The sequence below is a fragment of the Garra rufa genome, chromosome 2 (assembly GCF_049309525.1).
Source record: "Garra rufa chromosome 2, GarRuf1.0, whole genome shotgun sequence".
NCBI lineage: Eukaryota > Metazoa > Chordata > Actinopteri > Cypriniformes > Cyprinidae > Garra > Garra rufa.
In genome coordinates, this window is record NC_133362.1 from 68,872,194 (window position 1) to 68,897,193 (window position 25,000).

Genomic DNA, 25,000 nt, shown 5'->3' on the forward strand with positions numbered 1-25,000 from the left:
TTCTGAAAGCAGCCAATAGAGCTTGATTTCACAGTCCGCCATTGGGGGGGCAAAAGAGCTTTCCCTGACCGGGAATCAAACCCGGGCCGCGGCGGTAAGAGCGCCGAATCCTAACCACTAGACCACCAGGGAAGAGCCGATCTAATGCTGGCCTGCTAATAACATGAGAACAAGCAGACAGCAATACAGGCTTCTGTCACGTCGAAAACCAACGAGTCGGGCTGCAAGCACGAGGTTCCCCAGGCGGTGGGCCAGTGGCGCAATGGATAACGCGTCTGACTACGGATCAGAAGATTCTAGGTTCGACTCCTGGCTGGCTCGCTCTCTGATTTTTGCGTAATGCAGTTTGGTTTTGATGTCACAGGCTTGCCGAATTGTTGCCCTATTCCTACGTCCCACCCCGGCTTTGAGAAAAAGTTGTACACGAAATGAAATCCGAACTAGCCAATAATCAGCAACTTACCCGGTTAACCCTCTGGGGCCTGAGGTGTTTTGGGGCCCTGAAGAAGTTTTGACATGCCCTGACATTTGTGCTTTTTTCAGTATCTTAAAAACATATGAATGGTTAAAGTCAGATTACATTGTAATCAGCACATATTGGGCTACAATAATATGCAAGCAACATTAATGTGCATGTTTGTGTTTTTGAGAAAACTATGTTTATGCGTGGTTATTGAAAATCTAAAGTTTTGAAGTCACTGAAATAAGGCCATGAAGCACATACAGGACATTTCTTTACAAGACTTTAGATAATTGGATGTCGTAGGCTAGAATTTTTTCAACCAAATGATGTGAAAATCATCTCGTTCACTCGTTCAGAGAAAACAATATATTGATTTAAATTTTATAAAACATGTTTTGTGATCGAAAGGGATTATTCATAGGTGTGGCAATGACCCATGAATATTTAGCAATTCACACCTGAGAGACAAAAGAGCCCTCCCTAATGGCCCCATCAATGACTGACTTGACTATAGCAGGTAAGGAAACAATGTGAGAAGATTCAGAGAATGGAGTTTTAGATTATTTTTATTTTATTTACTATCACTGTATAAACAAAACATACATAATGAAGGTCCAAGACACATTATTGAGCTCCCTCATCTTACCACACAGATGTGCACAGACTTTGTGGCATTTCTGAAAACTTTGTGTGCCCTTAAAAAAATACAAAAAAAGTCAAAAACTTGTTTTACACTAGAATATCAGTGTAGTTGAACATCTCAAGTTTCTAGTGCTCTCAGAGGAAAACAGTTTGAAGGGACTCATGGGGAAGAGGGCAGGATTCATCTTTTGAGCAGGTTTGAGATCACTACAAAAACAAAACAAACCAAAAATCATATCAGGATCATCTGTCAGAATACAGTCTATACTCTAGAATTTGTACTAATGTAAAAAAAAAGACATGTAATATCTAAGAAACTAATAATTATCGTTTAGCACTATATTACTAATAAACGTGATGTAAACACACATTCAGTGTAAGCACTCATATTACTTTTACACTGTTATACAATAAAATAAATAAATAAAGTATGATTCTACATTCATAAAGATATCGTCATTTGCATCTCACAGTCATAATCACATCGTTTTTCTAGAACATTATAAATATCCTGCCATTGTAAGAGATGCAATGCAATCAAACGTACTTCATAATGTTTCATTTGATAAAGTCAGGAATTTTAGTTTGGAATAAGCCTAACTAGTAAAATGTGTACATGTTTTGTAAATAACAGCGAAAGCTAGTAGGAAAATGAAAGTAAGACTTACTCATGTAAATGTCTCCTCCTGCTGGGTTTGCGTCGCATCGCGTCCTTCTTAGGATTGAGGTAAATATAAGTCTTATTCCTCACTGCATATTTCATTCAGTAACAAACTTTAACCAAGATGAACTTGAAGTCATGTTGCTTTGTTGCGGTGATGTGGGAGTTTCCTCACGTACAGATACTCCGGTCCTTGCCGAGCTAGTAGCACATGGCTAATTTGCATGGCAAAAGATTTCCCGATAGTGGGCGCGGTCACATTAGAGATAATTAGTTGGAACTGGATAGACTAGACATCTCCTTTCTTTCATATAGATTAATTTATCACAGATTATTTGTTTTTGATAAAACTTACTTCGTTTAAAAGCATAAATCTCAAGCTTTCAGTAGATACCACTTTTATGTTTGTGTGCTAAATATTCACCGTGTTTGAATGATATAAGTGACGCATTTCTAAAAGCAGTTCACGGAGACAGAGAAAACAGAAATCACCCTGTTTGTTTTCTTTATTCTAAATAAAAAAATACAACTTTCTGCTGTTCTTGTGAGTGTGCACAAATAAAAGTACACGCTTTACAGTTTCCATTGATGTATATCTCTAATGTGTATGACTTAAACCGACAGAGCATTTTTAGTGTCTTTTGCGCTGATCTTAAAAAAAGTAGGTTGGTCACGCCGGCGTGACCATCGGCCCCAGGGGGTTAAAACCGCGTCTCAGTTTCATTGTTAATCTCATGATTTTTTCATTTCTGTACCTTGACAGACCGGCGATAGGCTGTTTTTCCTTGAGATAACGGTTACAATGCAAGACCACGCTTGTTTTTTCAAATGCGTGGCGTGAGTATTTTTGGAATCTTTTTTTTTACCCGGACAAGGCTTCTGCTGACCAGTTCCCATATGGTCTAGCGGTCAGGATTCCTGGTTTTCACCCAGGCGGCCCGGGTTCGACTCCCGGTATGGGAAGGCGGGCTCCTCTTTGCTACCGGTCAGGATTCCTGGTTTTCACCCAGGCGGCCCGGGTTCGACTCCCGGTATGGGAAGGCGGGCTCCTCTTTGCTACCGGTCAGGAGATAACGGTTACAATGCAAGACCACGCTTGTTTTTTCGAATGCGTGACGTGAGTATGTTTGGAATCTTTTTTTTACCCGGACAAGGCTTCCGCTGACCAGTTCCCACGAAATGAAATCCGAACTAGCCAATAATCAGCAACTTACCCGGTTAAAACCGCGTCTCAGTTTCATTGTTAATCTCATGATTTTTTCATTTCTGTACCTTGACAGACCGGCGATAGGCTGTTTTTCCTTGAAATAACAGTTACAATGCAAGACCACGCTTGTTTTTTCGAATGCGTGGCGTGAGTATTTTTGGAATATTTTTTTTATCCGGACAAGGCTTCCGCTGACCAGTTCCCATATGGTCTAGCGGTCAGGATTCCTGGTTTTCACCCAGGCGGCCCGGGTTCGACTCCCGGTATGGGAAGGCGGGCTCCTCTTTGCTACCGGTCAGGATTCCTGGTTTTCACCCAGGCGGCCTGGGTCCGACTCCCGGTATGGGAAGGCGGGCTCCTCTTTGCTACCGGTCAGGAGATAACGGTTACAATGCAAGACCACGCTTGTTTTTTCGAATGCGTGACGTGAGTATGTTTGGAATCTTTTTTTTTACCCGGACAAGGCTTCCGCTGACCAGTTCCCACGAAATGAAATCCGAACTAGCCAATAATCAGCAACTTACCCGGTTAAAACCGCGTCTCAGTTTCATTGTTAATCTCATGATTTTTTCATTTCTGTACCTTGACAGACGGGCGATAGGCTGTTTTTCCTTGAGATAACGGTCACAATGCAAGACCACACTTGTTTTTTCGAATGCGTGGCGTGAGTATTTTTGGAATCTTTTTTTTTTACCCGGACAAGGCTTCCACTGACCAGTTCCCATATGGTCTACCGCCAGGATTCCTGGTTTTCACCTAGGTGGCCCGGGTTCGACTCCCGGTATTGGAAGGTGGGCTCCTCTGTGCTTCCCTCTATGAAAAAGGGCCACACGTCTTCCTGCGTCGAAAGCCGTTTTTTGGCCAGCAGTCGAGCTGCAGAAACCTAATAGGCCGAGGTTGTGACCCTACATACCCGCGCTTTTGATAGCTCAGCTGGTAGAGCGGAGGACTGTAGGAGGAGCGTTGGCAATCCTTAGGTCGCTGGTTCGACTCCGGCTCGAAGGAGGTTGTTTTTCACGTGCCCACCTTTTTTGGGGGGGCCGGCCTTCTGAAAGCAGCCAACAGAGCTTGATTTCACAGTCCGCCATTGGGGGGGAGGGGGGGGGGGGCAAAAGAGCTTTCCCTGACCGGGAATCGAACCCAGGCCGCGGCGGTGAGAGCGCCGAATCCTAACCACTAGACCACCAGGGAAGAGCCGATCTAATGCTGGCCTGCTAATAACATGAGAACAAGCAGACAGCAATACAGGCTTCTGTCACGTCGAAAACCAACGAGTCGGGCTGCAAGCACGAGGTTCCCCAGGCGGTGGGCCAGTGGCGCAATGGATAACGCGTCTGACTACGGATCAGAAGATTCTAGGTTCGACTCCTGGCTGGCTCGCTCTCTTATTTTTGCGTAATGCAGTTTGGTTTTGATGTCACAGGCTTGCCGAATTGTTGCCCTATTCCTACGTGCCACCCCGGCTTTGAGAAAAAGTTGTACACGAAATGAAATCCGAACTAGCCAATAATCAGCAACTTACCCGGTTAAAACCGCGTCTCAGTTTCATTGTTAATCTCATGATTTTTTCATTTCTGTACCTTGACAGACCGGCGATAGGCTGTTTTTCCTTGAAATAACAGTTACAATGCAAGACCACGCTTGTTTTTTCGAATGCGTGGCGTGAGTATTTTTGGAATCTTTTTTTTATCCGGACAAGGCTTCCGCTGACCAGTTCCCATATGGTCTAGCGGTCAGGATTCCTGGTTTTCACCCAGGCGGCCCGTGTTCGACTCCCGGTATGGGAAGGCGGGCTCCTCTTTGCTACCGGTCAGGATTCCTGGTTTTCACCCAGGCGGCCTGGGTTCGACTCCCGGTATGGGAAGGCGGTCTCCTCTTTGCTACCGGTCAGGAGATAACGGTTACAATGCAAGACCACGCTTGTTTTTTCGAATGCGTGACGTGAGTATGTTTGGAATCTTTTTTTTACCCGGACAAGGCTTCCGCTGACCAGTTCCCACGAAATGAAATCCGAACTAGCCAATAATCAGCAACTTACCCGGTTAAAACCGCGTCTCAGTTTCATTGTTAATCTCATGATTTTTTCATTTCTGTACCTTGACAGACGGGCGATAGGCTGTTTTTCCTTGAGATAATGGTCACAATGCAAGACCACACTTGTTTTTTCGAATGCGTGGCGTGAGTATTTTTGGAATCTTTTTTTTTACCCGGACAAGGCTTCCACTGACCAGTTCCCATATGGTCTACCGCCAGGATTCCTGGTTTTCACCTAGGTGGCCCGGGTTCGACTCCCGGTATTGGAAGGTGGGCTCCTCTGTGCTTCCCTCTACGAAAAAGGGCCACACGTCTTCCTGCGTCGAAAGCCGTTTTTTGGCCAGCAGTCGAGCTGCAGAAACCTAATAGGCCGAGGTTGTGACCCCACAGACCTGCGCCTTCGATAGCTCAGCTGGTAGAGCGGAGGACTGTAGGAGGAGCGTTGGCAATCCTTAGGTCGCTGGTTCGACTCCGGCTCGAAGGAGGTTGTTTTTCACGTGCCCACCTTTTTTGGGGGGGCCGGCCTTCTGAAAGCGGCCAACAGAGCTTGATTTCACAGTCCGCCATTGGGGGGGAGGGGGGGGCAAAAGATCTTTCCCTGACCGAGAATCGAACCCGGGCCGCGGCGGTGAGAGCGCCGAATCCTAACCACTAGACCACCAGGGAAGAGCCGATCTAATGCTGGCCTGCTAATATCATGAGAACAAGCAGACAGCAATACAGGCTTCTGTCACGTCGAAAACCAACGAGTCGGGCTGCAAGCACGAGGTTCCCCAGGTGGTGGGCCAGTGGCGCAATGGATAACGCGTCTGACTACGGATCAGAAGATTCTAGGTTCGACTCCTGGCTGGCTCGCTCTCTGATTTTTGGGTAATGCAGTTTGGTTTTGATGTCACAGGCTTGCCGAATTGTTGCCCTATTCCTACATGCCACCCGGGCTTTGAGAAAAAGTTGGACACGAAATGAAATCCGAACTAGCCAATAATCAGCAACTTACCCGGTTAAAACCGCGTCTCAGTTTCATTGTTAATCTCATGATTTTTTCATTTCTGTACCTTGACAGACCGACGATAGGCTGTTTTTCCTTGAGATAACGGTCACAATGCAAGACCACACTTGTTTTTTCGAATGCGTGGCGTGAGTATTTTTGGAATCTTTTTTTTTACCCGGACAAGGCTTCCACTGACCAGTTCCCATATGGTCTACCGCCAGGATTCCTGGTTTTCACCTAGGTGGCCCGGGTTCGACTCCCGGTATTTGAAGGTGGGCTCCTCTGTGCTTCCCTCTACGAAAAAGGGCCACACGTCTTCCTGCGTCGAAAGCCGTTTTTTGGCCAGCAGTCGAGCTGCAGAAACCTAATAGGCCGAGGTTGTGACCCCACAGACCTGCGCCTTCGATAGCTCAGCTGGTAGAGCGGAGGACTGTAGGAGGAGCGTTGGCAATCCTTAGGTCGCTGGTTCGACTCCGGCTCGAAGGAGGTTGTTTTTCACGTGCCCACCTTTTTTGGGGGGGCCGGCCTTCTGAAAGCAGCCAACAGAGCTTGATTTCACAGTCCGCCATTGGGGGGGAGGGGGGGGCAAAACAGCTGTCCCTGACCGGGAATCGAACCCGGGCCGCGGCGGTGAGAGCGCCGAATCCTAACCACTAGACCACCAGGGAAGAGCCGATTTAATGCTGGCCTGCTAATATCATGAGAACAAGCAGACAGCAATACAGGCTTCTGTCACGTCGAAAACCAACGAGTCGGGCTGCAAGCACGAGGTTCCCCAGGCGGTGGGCCAGTGGCGCAATGGATAACGTGTCTGACTACGGATCAGAAGATTCTAGGTTCGACTCCTGGCTGGCTCGCTCTCTGGTTTTTGCGTAATGCAGTTTGGTTTTGATGTCACAGGCTTGCCGAATTGTTGCCCTATTCCTACGTCCCACCCCGGCTTTGAGAAAAAGTTGTACACGAAATGAAATCCGAACTAGCCAATAATCAGCAACTTACCCGGTTAACCCTCTGGGGCCTGAGGTGTTTTGGGGCCCTGAAGAAGTTTTGACATGCCCTGACATTTGTGCTTTTTTCAGTATCTTAAAAACATATGAATGGTTAAAGTCAGATTACATTGTAATCAGCACATATTGGGCTACAATAATATGCAAGCAACATTAATGTGCATGTTTGTGTTTTTGAGAAAACTATGTTTATGCGTGGTTATTGAAAATCTAAAGTTTTGAAGTCACTGAAATAAGGCCATGAAGCACATACAGGACATTTCTTTACAAGACTTTAGATAATTGGATGTCGTAGGCTAGAATTTTTTCAACCAAATGATGTGAAAATCATCTCGTTCACTCGTTCAGAGAAAACAATATATTGATTTAAATTTTATAAAACATGTTTTGTGATCGAAAGGGATTATTCATAGGTGTGGCAATGACCCATGAATATTTAGCAATTCACACCTGAGAGACAAAAGAGCCCTCCCTAATGGCCCCATCAATGACTGACTTGACTATAGCAGGTAAGGAAACAATGTGAGAAGATTCAGAGAATGGAGTTTTAGATTATTTTTATTTTATTTACTATCACTGTATAAACAAAACATACATAATGAAGGTCCAAGACACATTATTGAGCTCCCTCATCTTACCACACAGATGTGCACAGACTTTGTGGCATTTCTGAAAACTTTGTGTGCCCTTAAAAAAATACAAAAAAAGTCAAAAACTTGTTTTACACTAGAATATCAGTGTAGTTGAACATCTCAAGTTTCTAGTGCTCTCAGAGGAAAACAGTTTGAAGGGACTCATGGGGAAGAGGGCAGGATTCATCTTTTGAGCAGGTTTGAGATCACTACAAAAACAAAACAAACCAAAAATCATATCAGGATCATCTGTCAGAATACAGTCTATACTCTAGAATTTGTACTAATGTAAAAAAAAAGACATGTAATATCTAAGAAACTAATAATTATCGTTTAGCACTATATTACTAATAAACGTGATGTAAACACACATTCAGTGTAAGCACTCATATTACTTTTACACTGTTATACAATAAAATAAATAAATAAAGTATGATTCTACATTCATAAAGATATCGTCATTTGCATCTCACAGTCATAATCACATCGTTTTTCTAGAACATTATAAATATCCTGCCATTGTAAGAGATGCAATGCAATCAAACGTACTTCATAATGTTTCATTTGATAAAGTCAGGAATTTTAGTTTGGAATAAGCCTAACTAGTAAAATGTGTACATGTTTTGTAAATAACAGCGAAAGCTAGTAGGAAAATGAAAGTAAGACTTACTCATGTAAATGTCTCCTCCTGCTGGGTTTGCGTCGCATCGCGTCCTTCTTAGGATTGAGGTAAATATAAGTCTTATTCCTCACTGCATATTTCATTCAGTAACAAACTTTAACCAAGATGAACTTGAAGTCATGTTGCTTTGTTGCGGTGATGTGGGAGTTTCCTCACGTACAGATACTCCGGTCCTTGCCGAGCTAGTAGCACATGGCTAATTTGCATGGCAAAAGATTTCCCGATAGTGGGCGCGGTCACATTAGAGATAATTAGTTGGAACTGGATAGACTAGACATCTCCTTTCTTTCATATAGATTAATTTATCACAGATTATTTGTTTTTGATAAAACTTACTTCGTTTAAAAGCATAAATCTCAAGCTTTCAGTAGATACCACTTTTATGTTTGTGTGCTAAATATTCACCGTGTTTGAATGATATAAGTGACGCATTTCTAAAAGCAGTTCACGGAGACAGAGAAAACAGAAATCACCCTGTTTGTTTTCTTTATTCTAAATAAAAAAATACAACTTTCTGCTGTTCTTGTGAGTGTGCACAAATAAAAGTACACGCTTTACAGTTTCCATTGATGTATATCTCTAATGTGTATGACTTAAACCGACAGAGCATTTTTAGTGTCTTTTGCGCTGATCTTAAAAAAAGTAGGTTGGTCACGCCGGCGTGACCATCGGCCCCAGGGGGTTAAAACCGCGTCTCAGTTTCATTGTTAATCTCATGATTTTTTCATTTCTGTACCTTGACAGACCGGCGATAGGCTGTTTTTCCTTGAGATAACGGTTACAATGCAAGACCACGCTTGTTTTTTCAAATGCGTGGCGTGAGTATTTTTGGAATCTTTTTTTTTACCCGGACAAGGCTTCTGCTGACCAGTTCCCATATGGTCTAGCGGTCAGGATTCCTGGTTTTCACCCAGGCGGCCCGGGTTCGACTCCCGGTATGGGAAGGCGGGCTCCTCTTTGCTACCGGTCAGGATTCCTGGTTTTCACCCAGGCGGCCCGGGTTCGACTCCCGGTATGGGAAGGCGGGCTCCTCTTTGCTACCGGTCAGGAGATAACGGTTACAATGCAAGACCACGCTTGTTTTTTCGAATGCGTGACGTGAGTATGTTTGGAATCTTTTTTTTACCCGGACAAGGCTTCCGCTGACCAGTTCCCACGAAATGAAATCCGAACTAGCCAATAATCAGCAACTTACCCGGTTAAAACCGCGTCTCAGTTTCATTGTTAATCTCATGATTTTTTCATTTCTGTACCTTGACAGACCGGCGATAGGCTGTTTTTCCTTGAAATAACAGTTACAATGCAAGACCACGCTTGTTTTTTCGAATGCGTGGCGTGAGTATTTTTGGAATATTTTTTTTATCCGGACAAGGCTTCCGCTGACCAGTTCCCATATGGTCTAGCGGTCAGGATTCCTGGTTTTCACCCAGGCGGCCCGGGTTCGACTCCCGGTATGGGAAGGCGGGCTCCTCTTTGCTACCGGTCAGGATTCCTGGTTTTCACCCAGGCGGCCTGGGTCCGACTCCCGGTATGGGAAGGCGGGCTCCTCTTTGCTACCGGTCAGGAGATAACGGTTACAATGCAAGACCACGCTTGTTTTTTCGAATGCGTGACGTGAGTATGTTTGGAATCTTTTTTTTTACCCGGACAAGGCTTCCGCTGACCAGTTCCCACGAAATGAAATCCGAACTAGCCAATAATCAGCAACTTACCCGGTTAAAACCGCGTCTCAGTTTCATTGTTAATCTCATGATTTTTTCATTTCTGTACCTTGACAGACGGGCGATAGGCTGTTTTTCCTTGAGATAACGGTCACAATGCAAGACCACACTTGTTTTTTCGAATGCGTGGCGTGAGTATTTTTGGAATCTTTTTTTTTTACCCGGACAAGGCTTCCACTGACCAGTTCCCATATGGTCTACCGCCAGGATTCCTGGTTTTCACCTAGGTGGCCCGGGTTCGACTCCCGGTATTGGAAGGTGGGCTCCTCTGTGCTTCCCTCTATGAAAAAGGGCCACACGTCTTCCTGCGTCGAAAGCCGTTTTTTGGCCAGCAGTCGAGCTGCAGAAACCTAATAGGCCGAGGTTGTGACCCTACATACCTGCGCTTTTGATAGCTCAGCTGGTAGAGCGGAGGACTGTAGGAGGAGCGTTGGCAATCCTTAGGTCGCTGGTTCGACTCCGGCTAGAAGGAGGTTGTTTTTCACGTGCCCACCTTTTTTGGGGGGGCCGGCCTTCTGAAAGCAGCCAACAGAGCTTGATTTCACAGTCCGCCATTGGGGGGGAGGGGGGGGCAAAAGAGCTTTCCCTGACCGGGAATCGAACCCAGGCCGCGGCGGTGAGAGCGCCGAATCCTAACCACTAGACCACCAGGGAAGAGCCGATCTAATGCTGGCCTGCTAATAACATGAGAACAAGCAGACAGCAATACAGGCTTCTGTCACGTCGAAAACCAACGAGTCGGGCTGCAAGCACGAGGTTCCCCAGGCGGTGGGCCAGTGGCGCAATGGATAACGCGTCTGACTACGGATCAGAAGATTCTAGGTTCGACTCCTGGCTGGCTCGCTCTCTGATTTTTGCGTAATGCAGTTTGGTTTTGATGTCACAGGCTTGCCGAATTGTTGCCCTATTCCTACGTGCCACCCCGGCTTTGAGAAAAAGTTGTACACGAAATGAAATCCGAACTAGCCAATAATCAGCAACTTACCCGGTTAAAACCGCGTCTCAGTTTCATTGTTAATCTCATGATTTTTTCATTTCTGTACCTTGACGGACCGGCGACAGGCTGTTTTTCCTTGAGATAACGGTTACAATGCAAGACCACGCTTGTTTTTTCAAATGCGTGGCGTGAGTATTTTTGGAATCTTTTTTTTACCCGGACAAGGCTTCCACTGACCAGTTCCCATATGGTCTAGCGGTCAGGATTCCTGGTTTTCACCCAGGCGGCCCGGGTTTGACTCCCGGTATGGGAAGGCGGGCTCCTCTTTGCTACCGGTCTGGATTCCTGGTTTTCACCCAGGCGGCCTGGGTTCGACTCCCGGTATGGGAAGGCGGGCTCCTCTTTGCTACCGGTCAGGAGATAACGGTTACAATGCAAGACCACGCTTGTTTTTTCGAATGCGTGACGTGAGTATGTTTGGAATCTTTTTTTTTACCCGGACAAGGCTTCCGCTGACCAGTTCCCACGAAATGAAATCCGAACTAGCCAATAATCAGCAACTTACCCGGTTAAAACCGCGTCTCAGTTTCATTGTTAATCTCATGATTTTTTCATTTCTGTACCTTGACAGACCGACGATAGGCTGTTTTTCCTTGAGATAACGGTCACAATGCAAGACCACACTTGTTTTTTCGAATGCGTGGCGTGAGTATTTTTGGAATCTTTTTTTTTACCCGGACAAGGCTTCCACTGACCAGTTCCCATATGGTCTACCGCCAGGATTCCTGGTTTTCACCTAGGTGGCCCGGGTTCGACTCCCGGTATTTGAAGGTGGGCTCCTCTGTGCTTCCCTCTACGAAAAAGGGCCACACGTCTTCCTGCGTCGAAAGCCGTTTTTTGGCCAGCAGTCGAGCTGCAGAAACCTAATAGGCCGAGGTTGTGACCCCACAGACCTGCGCCTTCGATAGCTCAGCTGGTAGAGCGGAGGACTGTAGGAGGAGCGTTGGCAATCCTTAGGTCGCTGGTTCGACTCCGGCTCGAAGGAGGTTGTTTTTCACGTGCCCACCTTTTTTGGGGGGGCCGGCCTTCTGAAAGCAGCCAATAGAGCTTGATTTCACAGTCCGCCATTGGGGGGGCAAAAGAGCTTTCCCTGACCGGGAATCAAACCCGGGCCGCGGCGGTAAGAGCGCCGAATCCTAACCACTAGACCACCAGGGAAGAGCCGATCTAATGCTGGCCTGCTAATAACATGAGAACAAGCAGACAGCAATACAGGCTTCTGTCACGTCGAAAACCAACGAGTCGGGCTGCAAGCACGAGGTTCCCCAGGCGGTGGGCCAGTGGCGCAATGGATAACGCGTCTGACTACGGATCAGAAGATTCTAGGTTCGACTCCTGGCTGGCTCGCTCTCTGATTTTTGCGTAATGCAGTTTGGTTTTGATGTCACAGGCTTGCCGAATTGTTGCCCTATTCCTACGTCCCACCCCGGCTTTGAGAAAAAGTTGTACACGAAATGAAATCCGAACTAGCCAATAATCAGCAACTTACCCGGTTAACCCTCTGGGGCCTGAGGTGTTTTGGGGCCCTGAAGAAGTTTTGACATGCCCTGACATTTGTGCTTTTTTCAGTATCTTAAAAACATATGAATGGTTAAAGTCAGATTACATTGTAATCAGCACATATTGGGCTACAATAATATGCAAGCAACATTAATGTGCATGTTTGTGTTTTTGAGAAAACTATGTTTATGCGTGGTTATTGAAAATCTAAAGTTTTGAAGTCACTGAAATAAGGCCATGAAGCACATACAGGACATTTCTTTACAAGACTTTAGATAATTGGATGTCGTAGGCTAGAATTTTTTCAACCAAATGATGTGAAAATCATCTCGTTCACTCGTTCAGAGAAAACAATATATTGATTTAAATTTTATAAAACATGTTTTGTGATCGAAAGGGATTATTCATAGGTGTGGCAATGACCCATGAATATTTAGCAATTCACACCTGAGAGACAAAAGAGCCCTCCCTAATGGCCCCATCAATGACTGACTTGACTATAGCAGGTAAGGAAACAATGTGAGAAGATTCAGAGAATGGAGTTTTAGATTATTTTTATTTTATTTACTATCACTGTATAAACAAAACATACATAATGAAGGTCCAAGACACATTATTGAGCTCCCTCATCTTACCACACAGATGTGCACAGACTTTGTGGCATTTCTGAAAACTTTGTGTGCCCTTAAAAAAATACAAAAAAAGTCAAAAACTTGTTTTACACTAGAATATCAGTGTAGTTGAACATCTCAAGTTTCTAGTGCTCTCAGAGGAAAACAGTTTGAAGGGACTCATGGGGAAGAGGGCAGGATTCATCTTTTGAGCAGGTTTGAGATCACTACAAAAACAAAACAAACCAAAAATCATATCAGGATCATCTGTCAGAATACAGTCTATACTCTAGAATTTGTACTAATGTAAAAAAAAGACATGTAATATCTAAGAAACTAATAATTATCGTTTAGCACTATATTACTAATAAACGTGATGTAAACACACATTCAGTGTAAGCACTCATATTACTTTTACACTGTTATACAATAAAATAAATAAATAAAGTATGATTCTACATTCATAAAGATATCGTCATTTGCATCTCACAGTCATAATCACATCGTTTTTCTAGAACATTATAAATATCCTGCCATTGTAAGAGATGCAATGCAATCAAACGTACTTCATAATGTTTCATTTGATAAAGTCAGGAATTTTAGTTTGGAATAAGCCTAACTAGTAAAATGTGTACATGTTTTGTAAATAACAGCGAAAGCTAGTAGGAAAATGAAAGTAAGACTTACTCATGTAAATGTCTCCTCCTGCTGGGTTTGCGTCGCATCGCGTCCTTCTTAGGATTGAGGTAAATATAAGTCTTATTCCTCACTGCATATTTCATTCAGTAACAAACTTTAACCAAGATGAACTTGAAGTCATGTTGCTTTGTTGCGGTGATGTGGGAGTTTCCTCACGTACAGATACTCCGGTCCTTGCCGAGCTAGTAGCACATGGCTAATTTGCATGGCAAAAGATTTCCCGATAGTGGGCGCGGTCACATTAGAGATAATTAGTTGGAACTGGATAGACTAGACATCTCCTTTCTTTCATATAGATTAATTTATCACAGATTATTTGTTTTTGATAAAACTTACTTCGTTTAAAAGCATAAATCTCAAGCTTTCAGTAGATACCACTTTTATGTTTGTGTGCTAAATATTCACCGTGTTTGAATGATATAAGTGACGCATTTCTAAAAGCAGTTCACGGAGACAGAGAAAACAGAAATCACCCTGTTTGTTTTCTTTATTCTAAATAAAAAAATACAACTTTCTGCTGTTCTTGTGAGTGTGCACAAATAAAAGTACACGCTTTACAGTTTCCATTGATGTATATCTCTAATGTGTATGACTTAAACCGACAGAGCATTTTTAGTGTCTTTTGCGCTGATCTTAAAAAAAGTAGGTTGGTCACGCCGGCGTGACCATCGGCCCCAGGGGGTTAAAACCGCGTCTCAGTTTCATTGTTAATCTCATGATTTTTTCATTTCTGTACCTTGACAGACCGGCGATAGGCTGTTTTTCCTTGAGATAACGGTTACAATGCAAGACCACGCTTGTTTTTTCAAATGCGTGGCGTGAGTATTTTTGGAATCTTTTTTTTTACCCGGACAAGGCTTCTGCTGACCAGTTCCCATATGGTCTAGCGGTCAGGATTCCTGGTTTTCACCCAGGCGGCCCGGGTTCGACTCCCGGTATGGGAAGGCGGGCTCCTCTTTGCTACCGGTCTGGATTCCTGGTTTTCACCCAGGCGGCCTGGGTTCGACTCCCGGTATGGGAAGGCGGGCTCCTCTTTGCTACCGGTCAGGAGATAACGGTTACAATGCAAGACCACGCTTGTTTTTTCGAATGCGTGACGTGAGTATGTTTGGAATCTTTTTTTTTACCCGGACAAGGCTTCCGCTGACCAGTTCCCACGAAATGAAATCCGAACTAGCCAATAATCAGCAACTTACCCGGTTAAAACCGCGTCTCAGTTTCATTGTTAATCTCATGATTTTTTCATTTCTGTACCTTGACAGACCGACGATAGGCTGTTTTTCCTTGAGATAACGGTCACAATGCAAGACCACACTTGTTTTTTCGAATGCGTGGCGTGAGTATTTTTGGAATCTTTTTTTTTACCCGGACAAGGCTTCCACTGACCAGTTCCCATATGGTCTACCGCCAGGATTCCTGGTTTTCACCTAGGTGGCCCGGGTTCGACTCCCGGTATTTGAAGGTGGGCTCCTCTGTGCTTCCCTCTACGAAAAAGGGCCACACGTCTTCCTGCGTCGAAAGCCGTTTTTTGGCCAGCAGTCGAGCTGCAGAAACCTAATAGGCCGAGGTTGTGACCCCACAGACCTGCGCCTTCGATAGCTCAGCTGGTAGAGCGGAGGACTGTAGGAGGAGCGTTGGCAATCCTTAGGTCGCTGGTTCGACTCCGGCTCGAAGGAGGTTGTTTTTCACGTGCCCACCTTTTTTGGGGGGGCCGGCCTTCTGAAAGCAGCCAATAGAGCTTGATTTCACAGTCCGCCATTGGGGGGGCAAAAGAGCTTTCCCTGACCGGGAATCAAACCCGGGCCGCGGCGGTAAGAGCGCCGAATCCTAACCACTAGACCACCAGGGAAGAGCCAATCTAATGCTGGCCTGCTAATAACATGAGAACAAGCAGACAGCAATACAGGCTTCTGTCACGTCGAAAACCAACGAGTCGGGCTGCAAGCACGAGGTTCCCCAGGCGGTGGGCCAGTGGCGCAATGGATAACGCGTCTGACTACGGATCAGAAGATTCTAGGTTCGACTCCTGGCTGGCTCGCTCTCTGATTTTTGCGTAATGCAGTTTGGTTTTGATGTCACAGGCTTGCCGAATTGTTGCCCTATTCCTACGTCCCACCCCGGCTTTGAGAAAAAGTTGTACACGAAATGAAATCCGAACTAGCCAATAATCAGCAACTTACCCGGTTAACCCTCTGGGGCCTGAGGTGTTTTGGGGCCCTGAAGAAGTTTTGACATGCCCTGACATTTGTGCTTTTTTCAGTATCTTAAAAACATATGAATGGTTAAAGTCAGATTACATTGTAATCAGCACATATTGGGCTACAATAATATGCAAGCAACATTAATGTGCATGTTTGTGTTTTTGAGAAAACTATGTTTATGCGTGGTTATTGAAAATCTAAAGTTTTGAAGTCACTGAAATAAGGCCATGAAGCACATACAGGACATTTCTTTACAAGACTTTAGATAATTGGATGTCGTAGGCTAGAATTTTTTCAACCAAATGATGTGAAAATCATCTCGTTCACTCGTTCAGAGAAAACAATATATTGATTTAAATTTTATAAAACATGTTTTGTGATCGAAAGGGATTATTCATAGGTGTGGCAATGACCCATGAATATTTAGCAATTCACACCTGAGAGACAAAAGAGCCCTCCCTAATGGCCCCATCAATGACTGACTTGACTATAGCAGGTAAGGAAACAATGTGAGAAGATTCAGAGAATGGAGTTTTAGATTATTTTTATTTTATTTACTATCACTGTATAAACAAAACATACATAATGAAGGTCCAAGACACATTATTGAGCTCCCTCATCTTACCACACAGATGTGCACAGACTTTGTGGCATTTCTGAAAACTTTGTGTGCCCTTAAAAAAATACAAAAAAAGTCAAAAACTTGTTTTACACTAGAATATCAGTGTAGTTGAACATCTCAAGTTTCTAGTGCTCTCAGAGGAAAACAGTTTGAAGGGACTCATGGGGAAGAGGGCAGGATTCATCTTTTGAGCAGGTTTGAGATCACTACAAAAACAAAACAAACCAAAAATCATATCAGGATCATCTGTCAGAATACAGTCTATACTCTAGAATTTGTACTAATGTAAAAAAAAAGACATGTAATATCTAAGAAACTAATAATTATCGTTTAGCACTATATTACTAATAAACGTGATGTAAACACACATTCAGTGTAAGCACTCATATTACTTTTACACTGTTATACAATAAAATAAATAAATAAAGTATGATTCTACATTCATAAAGATATCGTCATTTGCATCTCACAGTCATAATCACATCGTTTTTCTAGAACATTATAAATATCCTGCCATTGTAAGAGATGCAATGCAATCAAACGTACTTCATAATGTTTCATTTGATAAAGTCAGGAATTTTAGTTTGGAATAAGCCTAACTAGTAAAATGTGTACATGTTTTGTAAATAACAGCGAAAGCTAGTAGGAAAATGAAAGTAAGACTTACTCATGTAAATGTCTCCTCCTGCTGGGTTTGCGTCGCATCGCGTCCTTCTTAGGATTGAGGTAAATATAAGTCTTATTCCTCACTGCATATTTCATTCAGTAACAAACTTTAACCAAGATGAACTTGAAGTCATGTTGCTTTGTTGCGGTGATGTGGGAGTTTCCTCACGTACAGATACTCCGGTCCTTGCCGAGCTAGTAGCACATGGCTAATTTGCATGGCAAAAGATTTCCCGATAGTGGGCGCGGTCACATTAGAGATAATTAGTTGGAACTGGATAGACTAGACATCTCCTTTCTTTCATATAGATTAATTTATCACAGATTATTTGTTTTTGATAAAACTTACTTCGTTTAAAAGCATAAATCTCAAGCTTTCAGTAGATACCACTTTTATGTTTGTGTGCTAAATATTCACCGTGTTTGAATGATATAAGTGACGCATTTCTAAAAGCAGTTCACGGAGACAGAGAAAACAGAAATCACCCTGTTTGTTTTCTTTATTCTAAATAAAAAAATACAACTTTCTGCTGTTCTTGTGAGTGTGCACAAATAAAAGTACACGCTTTACAGTTTCCATTGATGTATATCTCTAATGTGTATGACTTAAACCGACAGAGCATTTTTAGTGTCTTTTGCGCTGATCTTAAAAAAAGTAGGTTGGTCACGCCGGCGTGACCATCGGCCCCAGGGGGTTAAAACCGCGTCTCAGTTTCATTGTTAATCTCATGATTTTTTCATTTCTGTACCTTGACAGACCGGCGATAGGCTGTTTTTCCTTGAGATAACGGTTACAATGCAAGACCACGCTTGTTTTTTCAAATGCGTGGCGTGAGTATTTTTGGAATCTTTTTTTTTACCCGGACAAGGCTTCTGCTGACCAGTTCCCATATGGTCTAGCGGTCAGGATTCCTGGTTTTCACCCAGGCGGCCCGGGTTCGACTCCCGGTATGGGAAGGCGGGCTCCTCTTTGCTACCGGTCAGGATTCCTGGTTTTCACCCAGGCGGCCCGGGTTCGACTCCCGGTATGGGAAGGCGGGCTCCTCTTTGCTACCGGTCAGGAGATAACGGTTACAATGCAAGACCACGCTTGTTTTTTCGAATGCGTGACGTGAGTATGTTTGGAATCTTTTTTTTACCCGGACAAGGCTTCCGCTGACCAGTTCCCACGAAATGAAATCCGAACTAGCCAATAATCAGCAACTTACCCGGTTAAAACCGCGTCTCAGTTTCATTGTTAATCTCATGATTTTTTCATTTCTGTACCTTGACAGACCGGCGATAGGCTGTTTTTCCTTGAAATAACAGTTACAATGCAAGACCACGCTTGTTTTTTCGAATGCGTGGCGTGAGTATTTTTGGAATATTTTTTTTATCCGGACAAGGCTTCCGCTGACCAGTTCCCATATGGTCTAGCGGTCAGGATTCCTGGTTTTCACCCAGGCGGCCCGGGTTCGACTCCCGGTATGGGAAGGCGGGCTCCTCTTTGCTACCGGTCAGGATTCCTGGTTTTCACCCAGGCGGCCTGGGTCCGACTCCCGGTATGGGAAGGCGGGCTCCTCTTTGCTACCGGTCAGGAGATAACGGTTACAATGCAAGACCACGCTTGTTTTTTCGAATGCGTGACGTGAGTATGTTTGGAATCTTTTTTTTTACCCGGACAAGGCTTCCGCTGACCAGTTCCCACGAAATGAAATCCGAACTAGCCAATAATCAGCAACTTACCCGGTTAAAACCGCGTCTCAGTTTCATTGTTAATCTCATGATTTTTTCATTTCTGTACCTTGACAGACGGGCGATAGGCTGTTTTTCCTTGAGATAACGGTCACAATGCAAGACCACACTTGTTTTTTCGAATGCGTGGCGTGAGTATTTTTGGAATCTTTTTTTTTTACCCGGACAAGGCTTCCACTGACCAGTTCCCATATGGTCTACCGCCAGGATTCCTGGTTTTCACCTAGGTGGCCCGGGTTCGACTCCCGGTATTGGAAGGTGGGCTCCTCTGTGCTTCCCTCTATGAAAAAGGGCCACACGTCTTCCTGCGTCGAAAGCCGTTTTTTGGCCAGCAGTCGAGCTGCAGAAACCTAATAGGCCGAGGTTGTGACCCTACATACCTGCGCTTTTGATAGCTCAGCTGGTAGAGCGGAGGACTGTAGGAGGAGCGTTGGCAATCCTTAGGTCGCTGGTTCGACTCCGGCTCGAAGGAGGTTGTTTTTCACGTGCCCACCTTTTTTGGGGGGGCCGGCCTTCTGAAAGCAGCCAACAGAGCTTGATTTCACAGTCCGCCATTGGGGGGGAGGGGGGGGCAAAAGAGCTTTCCCTGACCGGGAATCGAACCCAGGCCGCGGCGGTGAGAGCGCCGAATCCTAACCACTAGACCACCAGGGAAGAGCCGATCTAATGCTGGCCTGCTAATAACATGAGAACAAGCAGACAGCAATACAGGCTTCTGTCACGTCGAAAACCAACGAGTCGGGCTGCAAGCACGAGGTTCCCCAGGCGGTGGGCCAGTGGCACAATGGATAACGCGTCTGACTACGGATCAGAAGATTCTAGGTTCGACTCCTGGCTGGCTCGCTCTCTGATTTTTGCGTAATGCAGTTTGGTTTTGATGTCACAGGCTTGCCGAATTGTTGCCCTATTCCTACGTGCCACCCCGGCTTTGAGAAAAAGTTGTACACGAAATGAAATCCGAACTAGCCAATAATCAGCAACTTACCCGGTTAAAACCGCGTCTCAGTTTCATTGTTAATCTCATGATTTTTTCATTTCTGTACCTTGACGGACCGGCGACAGGCTGTTTTTCCTTGAGATAACGGTTACAATGCAAGACCACGCTTGTTTTTTCAAATGCGTGGCGTGAGTATTTTTGGAATCTTTTTTTTACCCGGACAAGGCTTCCACTGACCAGTTCCCATATGGTCTAGCGGTCAGGATTCCTGGTTTTCACCCAGGCGGCCCGGGTTTGACTCCCGGTATGGGAAGGCGGGCTCCTCTTTGCTACCGGTCTGGATTCCTGGTTTTCACCCAGGCGGCCTGGGTTCGACTCCCGGTATGGGAAGGCGGGCTCCTCTTTGCTACCGGTCAGGAGATAACGGTTACAATGCAAGACCACGCTTGTTTTTTCGAATGCGTGACGTGAGTATGTTTGGAATCTTTTTTTTTACCCGGACAAGGCTTCCGCTGACCAGTTCCCACGAAATGAAATCCGAACTAGCCAATAATCAGCAACTTACCCGGTTAAAACCGCGTCTCAGTTTCATTGTTAATCTCATGATTTTTTCATTTCTGTACCTTGACAGACGGGCGATAGGCTGTTTTTCCTTGAGATAATGGTCACAATGCAAGACCACACTTGTTTTTTCGAATGCGTGGCGTGAGTATTTTTGGAATCTTTTTTTTTACCCGGACAAGGCTTCCACTGACCAGTTCCCATATGGTCTACCGCCAGGATTCCTGGTTTTCACCTAGGTGGCCCGGGTTCGACTCCCGGTATTTGAAGGTGGGCTCCTCTGTGCTTCCCTCTACGAAAAAGGGCCACACGTCTTCCTGCGTCGAAAGCCGTTTTTTGGCCAGCAGTCGAGCTGCAGAAACCTAATAGGCCGAGGTTGTGACCCCACAGACCTGCGCCTTCGATAGCTCAGCTGGTAGAGCGGAGGACTGTAGGAGGAGCGTTGGCAATCCTTAGGTCGCTGGTTCGACTCCGGCTCGAAGGAGGTTGTTTTTCACGTGCCCACCTTTTTTGGGGGGGCCGGCCTTCTGAAAGCAGCCAACAGAGCTTGATTTCACAGTCCGCCATTGGGGGGGAGGGGGGGGCAAAACAGCTGTCCCTGACCGGGAATCGAACCCGGGCCGCGGCGGTGAGAGCGCCGAATCCTAACCACTAGACCACCAGGGAAGAGCCGATTTAATGCTGGCCTGCTAATATCATGAGAACAAGCAGACAGCAATACAGGCTTCTGTCACGTCGAAAACCAACGAGTCGGGCTGCAAGCACGAGGTTCCCCAGGCGGTGGGCCAGTGGCGCAATGGATAACGTGTCTGACTACGGATCAGAAGATTCTAGGTTCGACTCCTGGCTGGCTCGCTCTCTGGTTTTTGCGTAATGCAGTTTGGTTTTGATGTCACAGGCTTGCCGAATTGTTGCCCTATTCCTACGTCCCACCCCGGCTTTGAGAAAAAGTTGTACACGAAATGAAATCCGAACTAGCCAATAATCAGCAACTTACCCGGTTAACCCTCTGGGGCCTGAGGTGTTTTGGGGCCCTGAAGAAGTTTTGACATGCCCTGACATTTGTGCTTTTTTCAGTATCTTAAAAACATATGAATGGTTAAAGTCAGATTACATTGTAATCAGCACATATTGGGCTACAATAATATGCAAGCAACATTAATGTGCATGTTTGTGTTTTTGAGAAAACTATGTTTATGCGTGGTTATTGAAAATCTAAAGTTTTGAAGTCACTGAAATAAGGCCATGAAGCACATACAGGACATTTCTTTACAAGACTTTAGATAATTGGATGTCGTAGGCTAGAATTTTTTCAACCAAATGATGTGAAAATCATCTCGTTCACTCGTTCAGAGAAAACAATATATTGATTTAAATTTTATAAAACATGTTTTGTGATCGAAAGGGATTATTCATAGGTGTGGCAATGACCCATGAATATTTAGCAATTCACACCTGAGAGACAAAAGAGCCCTCCCTAATGGCCCCATCAATGACTGACTTGACTATAGCAGGTAAGGAAACAATGTGAGAAGATTCAGAGAATGGAGTTTTAGATTATTTTTATTTTATTTACTATCACTGTATAAACAAAACATACATAATGAAGGTCCAAGACACATTATTGAGCTCCCTCATCTTACCACACAGATGTGCACAGACTTTGTGGCATTTCTGAAAACTTTGTGTGCCCTTAAAAAAATACAAAAAAAGTCAAAAACTTGTTTTACACTAGAATATCAGTGTAGTTGAACATCTCAAGTTTCTAGTGCTCTCAGAGGAAAACAGTTTGAAGGGACTCATGGGGAAGAGGGCAGGATTCATCTTTTGAGCAGGTTTGAGATCACTACAAAAACAAAACAAACCAAAAATCATATCAGGATCATCTGTCAGAATACAGTCTATACTCTAGAATTTGTACTAATGTAAAAAAAAAGACATGTAATATCTAAGAAACTAATAATTATCGTTTAGCACTATATTACTAATAAACGTGATGTAAACACACATTCAGTGTAAGCACTCATATTACTTTTACACTGTTATACAATAAAATAAATAAATAAAGTATGATTCTACATTCATAAAGATATCGTCATTTGCATCTCACAGTCATAATCACATCGTTTTTCTAGAACATTATAAATATCCTGCCATTGTAAGAGATGCAATGCAATCAAACGTACTTCATAATGTTTCATTTGATAAAGTCAGGAATTTTAGTTTGGAATAAGCCTAACTAGTAAAATGTGTACATGTTTTGTAAATAACAGCGAAAGCTAGTAGGAAAATGAAAGTAAGACTTACTCATGTAAATGTCTCCTCCTGCTGGGTTTGCGTCGCATCGCGTCCTTCTTAGGATTGAGGTAAATATAAGTCTTATTCCTCACTGCATATTTCATTCAGTAACAAACTTTAACCAAGATGAACTTGAAGTCATGTTGCTTTGTTGCGGTGATGTGGGAGTTTCCTCACGTACAGATACTCCGGTCCTTGCCGAGCTAGTAGCACATGGCTAATTTGCATGGCAAAAGATTTCCCGATAGTGGGCGCGGTCACATTAGAGATAATTAGTTGGAACTGGATAGACTAGACATCTCCTTTCTTTCATATAGATTAATTTATCACAGATTATTTGTTTTTGATAAAACTTACTTCGTTTAAAAGCATAAATCTCAAGCTTTCAGTAGATACCACTTTTATGTTTGTGTGCTAAATATTCACCGTGTTTGAATGATATAAGTGACGCATTTCTAAAAGCAGTTCACGGAGACAGAGAAAACAGAAATCACCCTGTTTGTTTTCTTTATTCTAAATAAAAAAATACAACTTTCTGCTGTTCTTGTGAGTGTGCACAAATAAAAGTACACGCTTTACAGTTTCCATTGATGTATATCTCTAATGTGTATGACTTAAACCGACAGAGCATTTTTAGTGTCTTTTGCGCTGATCTTAAAAAAAGTAGGTTGGTCACGCCGGCGTGACCATCGGCCCCAGGGGGTTAAAACCGCGTCTCAGTTTCATTGTTAATCTCATGATTTTTTCATTTATGTACCTTGACAGACCGGCGATAGGCTGTTTTTCCTTGAGATAACGGTTACAATGCAAGACCACGCTTGTTTTTTCAAATGCGTGGCGTGAGTATTTTTGGAATCTTTTTTTTTACCCGGACAAGGCTTCTGCTGACCAGTTCCCATATGGTCTAGCGGTCAGGATTCCTGGTTTTCACCCAGGCGGCCCGGGTTCGACTCCCGGTATGGGAAGGCGGGCTCCTCTTTGCTACCGGTCAGGATTCCTGGTTTTCACCCAGGCGGCCCGGGTTCGACTCCCGGTATGGGAAGGCGGGCTCCTCTTTGCTACCGGTCAGGAGATAACGGTTACAATGCAAGACCACGCTTGTTTTTTCGAATGCGTGACGTGAGTATGTTTGGAATCTTTTTTTTACCCGGACAAGGCTTCCGCTGACCAGTTCCCACGAAATGAAATCCGAACTAGCCAATAATCAGCAACTTACCCGGTTAAAACCGCGTCTCAGTTTCATTGTTAATCTCATGATTTTTTCATTTCTGTACCTTGACAGACCGGCGATAGGCTGTTTTTCCTTGAAATAACAGTTACAATGCAAGACCACGCTTGTTTTTTCGAATGCGTGGCGTGAGTATTTTTGGAATATTTTTTTTATCCGGACAAGGCTTCCGCTGACCAGTTCCCATATGGTCTAGCGGTCAGGATTCCTGGTTTTCACCCAGGCGGCCCGGGTTCGACTCCCGGTATGGGAAGGCGGGCTCCTCTTTGCTACCGGTCAGGATTCCTGGTTTTCACCCAGGCGGCCTGGGTCCGACTCCCGGTATGGGAAGGCGGGCTCCTCTTTGCTACCGGTCAGGAGATAACGGTTACAATGCAAGACCACGCTTGTTTTTTCGAATGCGTGACGTGAGTATGTTTGGAATCTTTTTTTTTACCCGGACAAGGCTTCCGCTGACCAGTTCCCACGAAATGAAATCCGAACTAGCCAATAATCAGCAACTTACCCGGTTAAAACCGCGTCTCAGTTTCATTGTTAATCTCATGATTTTTTCATTTCTGTACCTTGACAGACGGGCGATAGGCTGTTTTTCCTTGAGATAACGGTCACAATGCAAGACCACACTTGTTTTTTCGAATGCGTGGCGTGAGTATTTTTGGAATCTTTTTTTTTTACCCGGACAAGGCTTCCACTGACCAGTTCCCATATGGTCTACCGCCAGGATTCCTGGTTTTCACCTAGGTGGCCCGGGTTCGACTCCCGGTATTGGAAGGTGGGCTCCTCTGTGCTTCCCTCTATGAAAAAGGGCCACACGTCTTCCTGCGTCGAAAGCCGTTTTTTGGCCAGCAGTCGAGCTGCAGAAACCTAATAGGCCGAGGTTGTGACCCCACAGACCTGCGCCTTCGA

The 25,000-nt window shown here is 44.5% G+C and overlaps 33 non-coding genes across 33 annotated transcripts in view; 27 read left to right on the plus strand and 6 right to left on the minus strand.

Moving 5' to 3' along the window:
• Nucleotides 1–248: 248 nt before the first annotated feature.
• On the plus strand, nucleotides 249–321 carry trnar-acg (transfer RNA arginine (anticodon ACG)). Its single transcript has one exon. It is a non-coding gene; the product is annotated as a tRNA-Arg (tRNA).
• Nucleotides 322–2,657: 2,336 nt separating this feature from the next.
• Nucleotides 2,658–2,729, plus strand: trnae-uuc (transfer RNA glutamic acid (anticodon UUC)). Its single transcript has one exon. It is a non-coding gene; the product is annotated as a tRNA-Glu (tRNA).
• Nucleotides 2,730–3,173: 444 nt separating this feature from the next.
• trnae-uuc (transfer RNA glutamic acid (anticodon UUC)) lies at nucleotides 3,174–3,245 on the plus strand. Its single transcript has one exon. It is a non-coding gene; the product is annotated as a tRNA-Glu (tRNA).
• An 847-nt stretch (nucleotides 3,246–4,092) lies between these two features.
• On the minus strand, nucleotides 4,093–4,164 carry trnae-cuc (transfer RNA glutamic acid (anticodon CUC)). The gene has a single exon. It is a non-coding gene; the product is annotated as a tRNA-Glu (tRNA).
• A 116-nt stretch (nucleotides 4,165–4,280) lies between these two features.
• On the plus strand, nucleotides 4,281–4,353 carry trnar-acg (transfer RNA arginine (anticodon ACG)). The gene has a single exon. It is a non-coding gene; the product is annotated as a tRNA-Arg (tRNA).
• Nucleotides 4,354–4,688: 335 nt separating this feature from the next.
• Nucleotides 4,689–4,760, plus strand: trnae-uuc (transfer RNA glutamic acid (anticodon UUC)). Its single transcript has one exon. It is a non-coding gene; the product is annotated as a tRNA-Glu (tRNA).
• A 644-nt stretch (nucleotides 4,761–5,404) lies between these two features.
• Nucleotides 5,405–5,491, plus strand: trnay-gua (transfer RNA tyrosine (anticodon GUA)). The gene is given in 2 exon segments: nucleotides 5,405–5,441; nucleotides 5,456–5,491. It is a non-coding gene; the product is annotated as a tRNA-Tyr (tRNA).
• Nucleotides 5,492–5,601: 110 nt separating this feature from the next.
• Nucleotides 5,602–5,673, minus strand: trnae-cuc (transfer RNA glutamic acid (anticodon CUC)). The gene has a single exon. It is a non-coding gene; the product is annotated as a tRNA-Glu (tRNA).
• A 116-nt stretch (nucleotides 5,674–5,789) lies between these two features.
• On the plus strand, nucleotides 5,790–5,862 carry trnar-acg (transfer RNA arginine (anticodon ACG)). The gene has a single exon. It is a non-coding gene; the product is annotated as a tRNA-Arg (tRNA).
• A 535-nt stretch (nucleotides 5,863–6,397) lies between these two features.
• On the plus strand, nucleotides 6,398–6,484 carry trnay-gua (transfer RNA tyrosine (anticodon GUA)). The gene is given in 2 exon segments: nucleotides 6,398–6,434; nucleotides 6,449–6,484. It is a non-coding gene; the product is annotated as a tRNA-Tyr (tRNA).
• A 110-nt stretch (nucleotides 6,485–6,594) lies between these two features.
• trnae-cuc (transfer RNA glutamic acid (anticodon CUC)) lies at nucleotides 6,595–6,666 on the minus strand. The gene has a single exon. It is a non-coding gene; the product is annotated as a tRNA-Glu (tRNA).
• A 116-nt stretch (nucleotides 6,667–6,782) lies between these two features.
• Nucleotides 6,783–6,855, plus strand: trnar-acg (transfer RNA arginine (anticodon ACG)). The gene has a single exon. It is a non-coding gene; the product is annotated as a tRNA-Arg (tRNA).
• Nucleotides 6,856–9,191: 2,336 nt separating this feature from the next.
• On the plus strand, nucleotides 9,192–9,263 carry trnae-uuc (transfer RNA glutamic acid (anticodon UUC)). The gene has a single exon. It is a non-coding gene; the product is annotated as a tRNA-Glu (tRNA).
• A 444-nt stretch (nucleotides 9,264–9,707) lies between these two features.
• On the plus strand, nucleotides 9,708–9,779 carry trnae-uuc (transfer RNA glutamic acid (anticodon UUC)). Its single transcript has one exon. It is a non-coding gene; the product is annotated as a tRNA-Glu (tRNA).
• An 843-nt stretch (nucleotides 9,780–10,622) lies between these two features.
• trnae-cuc (transfer RNA glutamic acid (anticodon CUC)) lies at nucleotides 10,623–10,694 on the minus strand. Its single transcript has one exon. It is a non-coding gene; the product is annotated as a tRNA-Glu (tRNA).
• A 116-nt stretch (nucleotides 10,695–10,810) lies between these two features.
• On the plus strand, nucleotides 10,811–10,883 carry trnar-acg (transfer RNA arginine (anticodon ACG)). The gene has a single exon. It is a non-coding gene; the product is annotated as a tRNA-Arg (tRNA).
• Nucleotides 10,884–11,218: 335 nt separating this feature from the next.
• Nucleotides 11,219–11,290, plus strand: trnae-uuc (transfer RNA glutamic acid (anticodon UUC)). The gene has a single exon. It is a non-coding gene; the product is annotated as a tRNA-Glu (tRNA).
• A 645-nt stretch (nucleotides 11,291–11,935) lies between these two features.
• On the plus strand, nucleotides 11,936–12,022 carry trnay-gua (transfer RNA tyrosine (anticodon GUA)). Its single transcript is given in 2 exon segments — nucleotides 11,936–11,972; nucleotides 11,987–12,022. It is a non-coding gene; the product is annotated as a tRNA-Tyr (tRNA).
• Nucleotides 12,023–12,311: 289 nt separating this feature from the next.
• trnar-acg (transfer RNA arginine (anticodon ACG)) lies at nucleotides 12,312–12,384 on the plus strand. The gene has a single exon. It is a non-coding gene; the product is annotated as a tRNA-Arg (tRNA).
• A 2,335-nt stretch (nucleotides 12,385–14,719) lies between these two features.
• trnae-uuc (transfer RNA glutamic acid (anticodon UUC)) lies at nucleotides 14,720–14,791 on the plus strand. The gene has a single exon. It is a non-coding gene; the product is annotated as a tRNA-Glu (tRNA).
• Nucleotides 14,792–15,436: 645 nt separating this feature from the next.
• Nucleotides 15,437–15,523, plus strand: trnay-gua (transfer RNA tyrosine (anticodon GUA)). The gene is given in 2 exon segments: nucleotides 15,437–15,473; nucleotides 15,488–15,523. It is a non-coding gene; the product is annotated as a tRNA-Tyr (tRNA).
• A 289-nt stretch (nucleotides 15,524–15,812) lies between these two features.
• Nucleotides 15,813–15,885, plus strand: trnar-acg (transfer RNA arginine (anticodon ACG)). Its single transcript has one exon. It is a non-coding gene; the product is annotated as a tRNA-Arg (tRNA).
• A 2,336-nt stretch (nucleotides 15,886–18,221) lies between these two features.
• Nucleotides 18,222–18,293, plus strand: trnae-uuc (transfer RNA glutamic acid (anticodon UUC)). Its single transcript has one exon. It is a non-coding gene; the product is annotated as a tRNA-Glu (tRNA).
• A 444-nt stretch (nucleotides 18,294–18,737) lies between these two features.
• trnae-uuc (transfer RNA glutamic acid (anticodon UUC)) lies at nucleotides 18,738–18,809 on the plus strand. Its single transcript has one exon. It is a non-coding gene; the product is annotated as a tRNA-Glu (tRNA).
• Nucleotides 18,810–19,652: 843 nt separating this feature from the next.
• On the minus strand, nucleotides 19,653–19,724 carry trnae-cuc (transfer RNA glutamic acid (anticodon CUC)). The gene has a single exon. It is a non-coding gene; the product is annotated as a tRNA-Glu (tRNA).
• Nucleotides 19,725–19,840: 116 nt separating this feature from the next.
• On the plus strand, nucleotides 19,841–19,913 carry trnar-acg (transfer RNA arginine (anticodon ACG)). The gene has a single exon. It is a non-coding gene; the product is annotated as a tRNA-Arg (tRNA).
• A 335-nt stretch (nucleotides 19,914–20,248) lies between these two features.
• trnae-uuc (transfer RNA glutamic acid (anticodon UUC)) lies at nucleotides 20,249–20,320 on the plus strand. Its single transcript has one exon. It is a non-coding gene; the product is annotated as a tRNA-Glu (tRNA).
• A 645-nt stretch (nucleotides 20,321–20,965) lies between these two features.
• trnay-gua (transfer RNA tyrosine (anticodon GUA)) lies at nucleotides 20,966–21,052 on the plus strand. The gene is given in 2 exon segments: nucleotides 20,966–21,002; nucleotides 21,017–21,052. It is a non-coding gene; the product is annotated as a tRNA-Tyr (tRNA).
• Nucleotides 21,053–21,162: 110 nt separating this feature from the next.
• Nucleotides 21,163–21,234, minus strand: trnae-cuc (transfer RNA glutamic acid (anticodon CUC)). Its single transcript has one exon. It is a non-coding gene; the product is annotated as a tRNA-Glu (tRNA).
• A 116-nt stretch (nucleotides 21,235–21,350) lies between these two features.
• On the plus strand, nucleotides 21,351–21,423 carry trnar-acg (transfer RNA arginine (anticodon ACG)). The gene has a single exon. It is a non-coding gene; the product is annotated as a tRNA-Arg (tRNA).
• A 2,336-nt stretch (nucleotides 21,424–23,759) lies between these two features.
• On the plus strand, nucleotides 23,760–23,831 carry trnae-uuc (transfer RNA glutamic acid (anticodon UUC)). Its single transcript has one exon. It is a non-coding gene; the product is annotated as a tRNA-Glu (tRNA).
• A 444-nt stretch (nucleotides 23,832–24,275) lies between these two features.
• Nucleotides 24,276–24,347, plus strand: trnae-uuc (transfer RNA glutamic acid (anticodon UUC)). Its single transcript has one exon. It is a non-coding gene; the product is annotated as a tRNA-Glu (tRNA).
• Nucleotides 24,348–24,993: 646 nt separating this feature from the next.
• trnay-gua (transfer RNA tyrosine (anticodon GUA)) overlaps nucleotides 24,994–25,000 on the plus strand; it is an 87-nt gene continuing 80 nt past the window's right edge. Inside the window, exon 1 of the tRNA in view lies at nucleotides 24,994–25,000. This exon is cut by the window's right edge and continues 30 nt beyond it. This is a non-coding gene — a tRNA (tRNA-Tyr).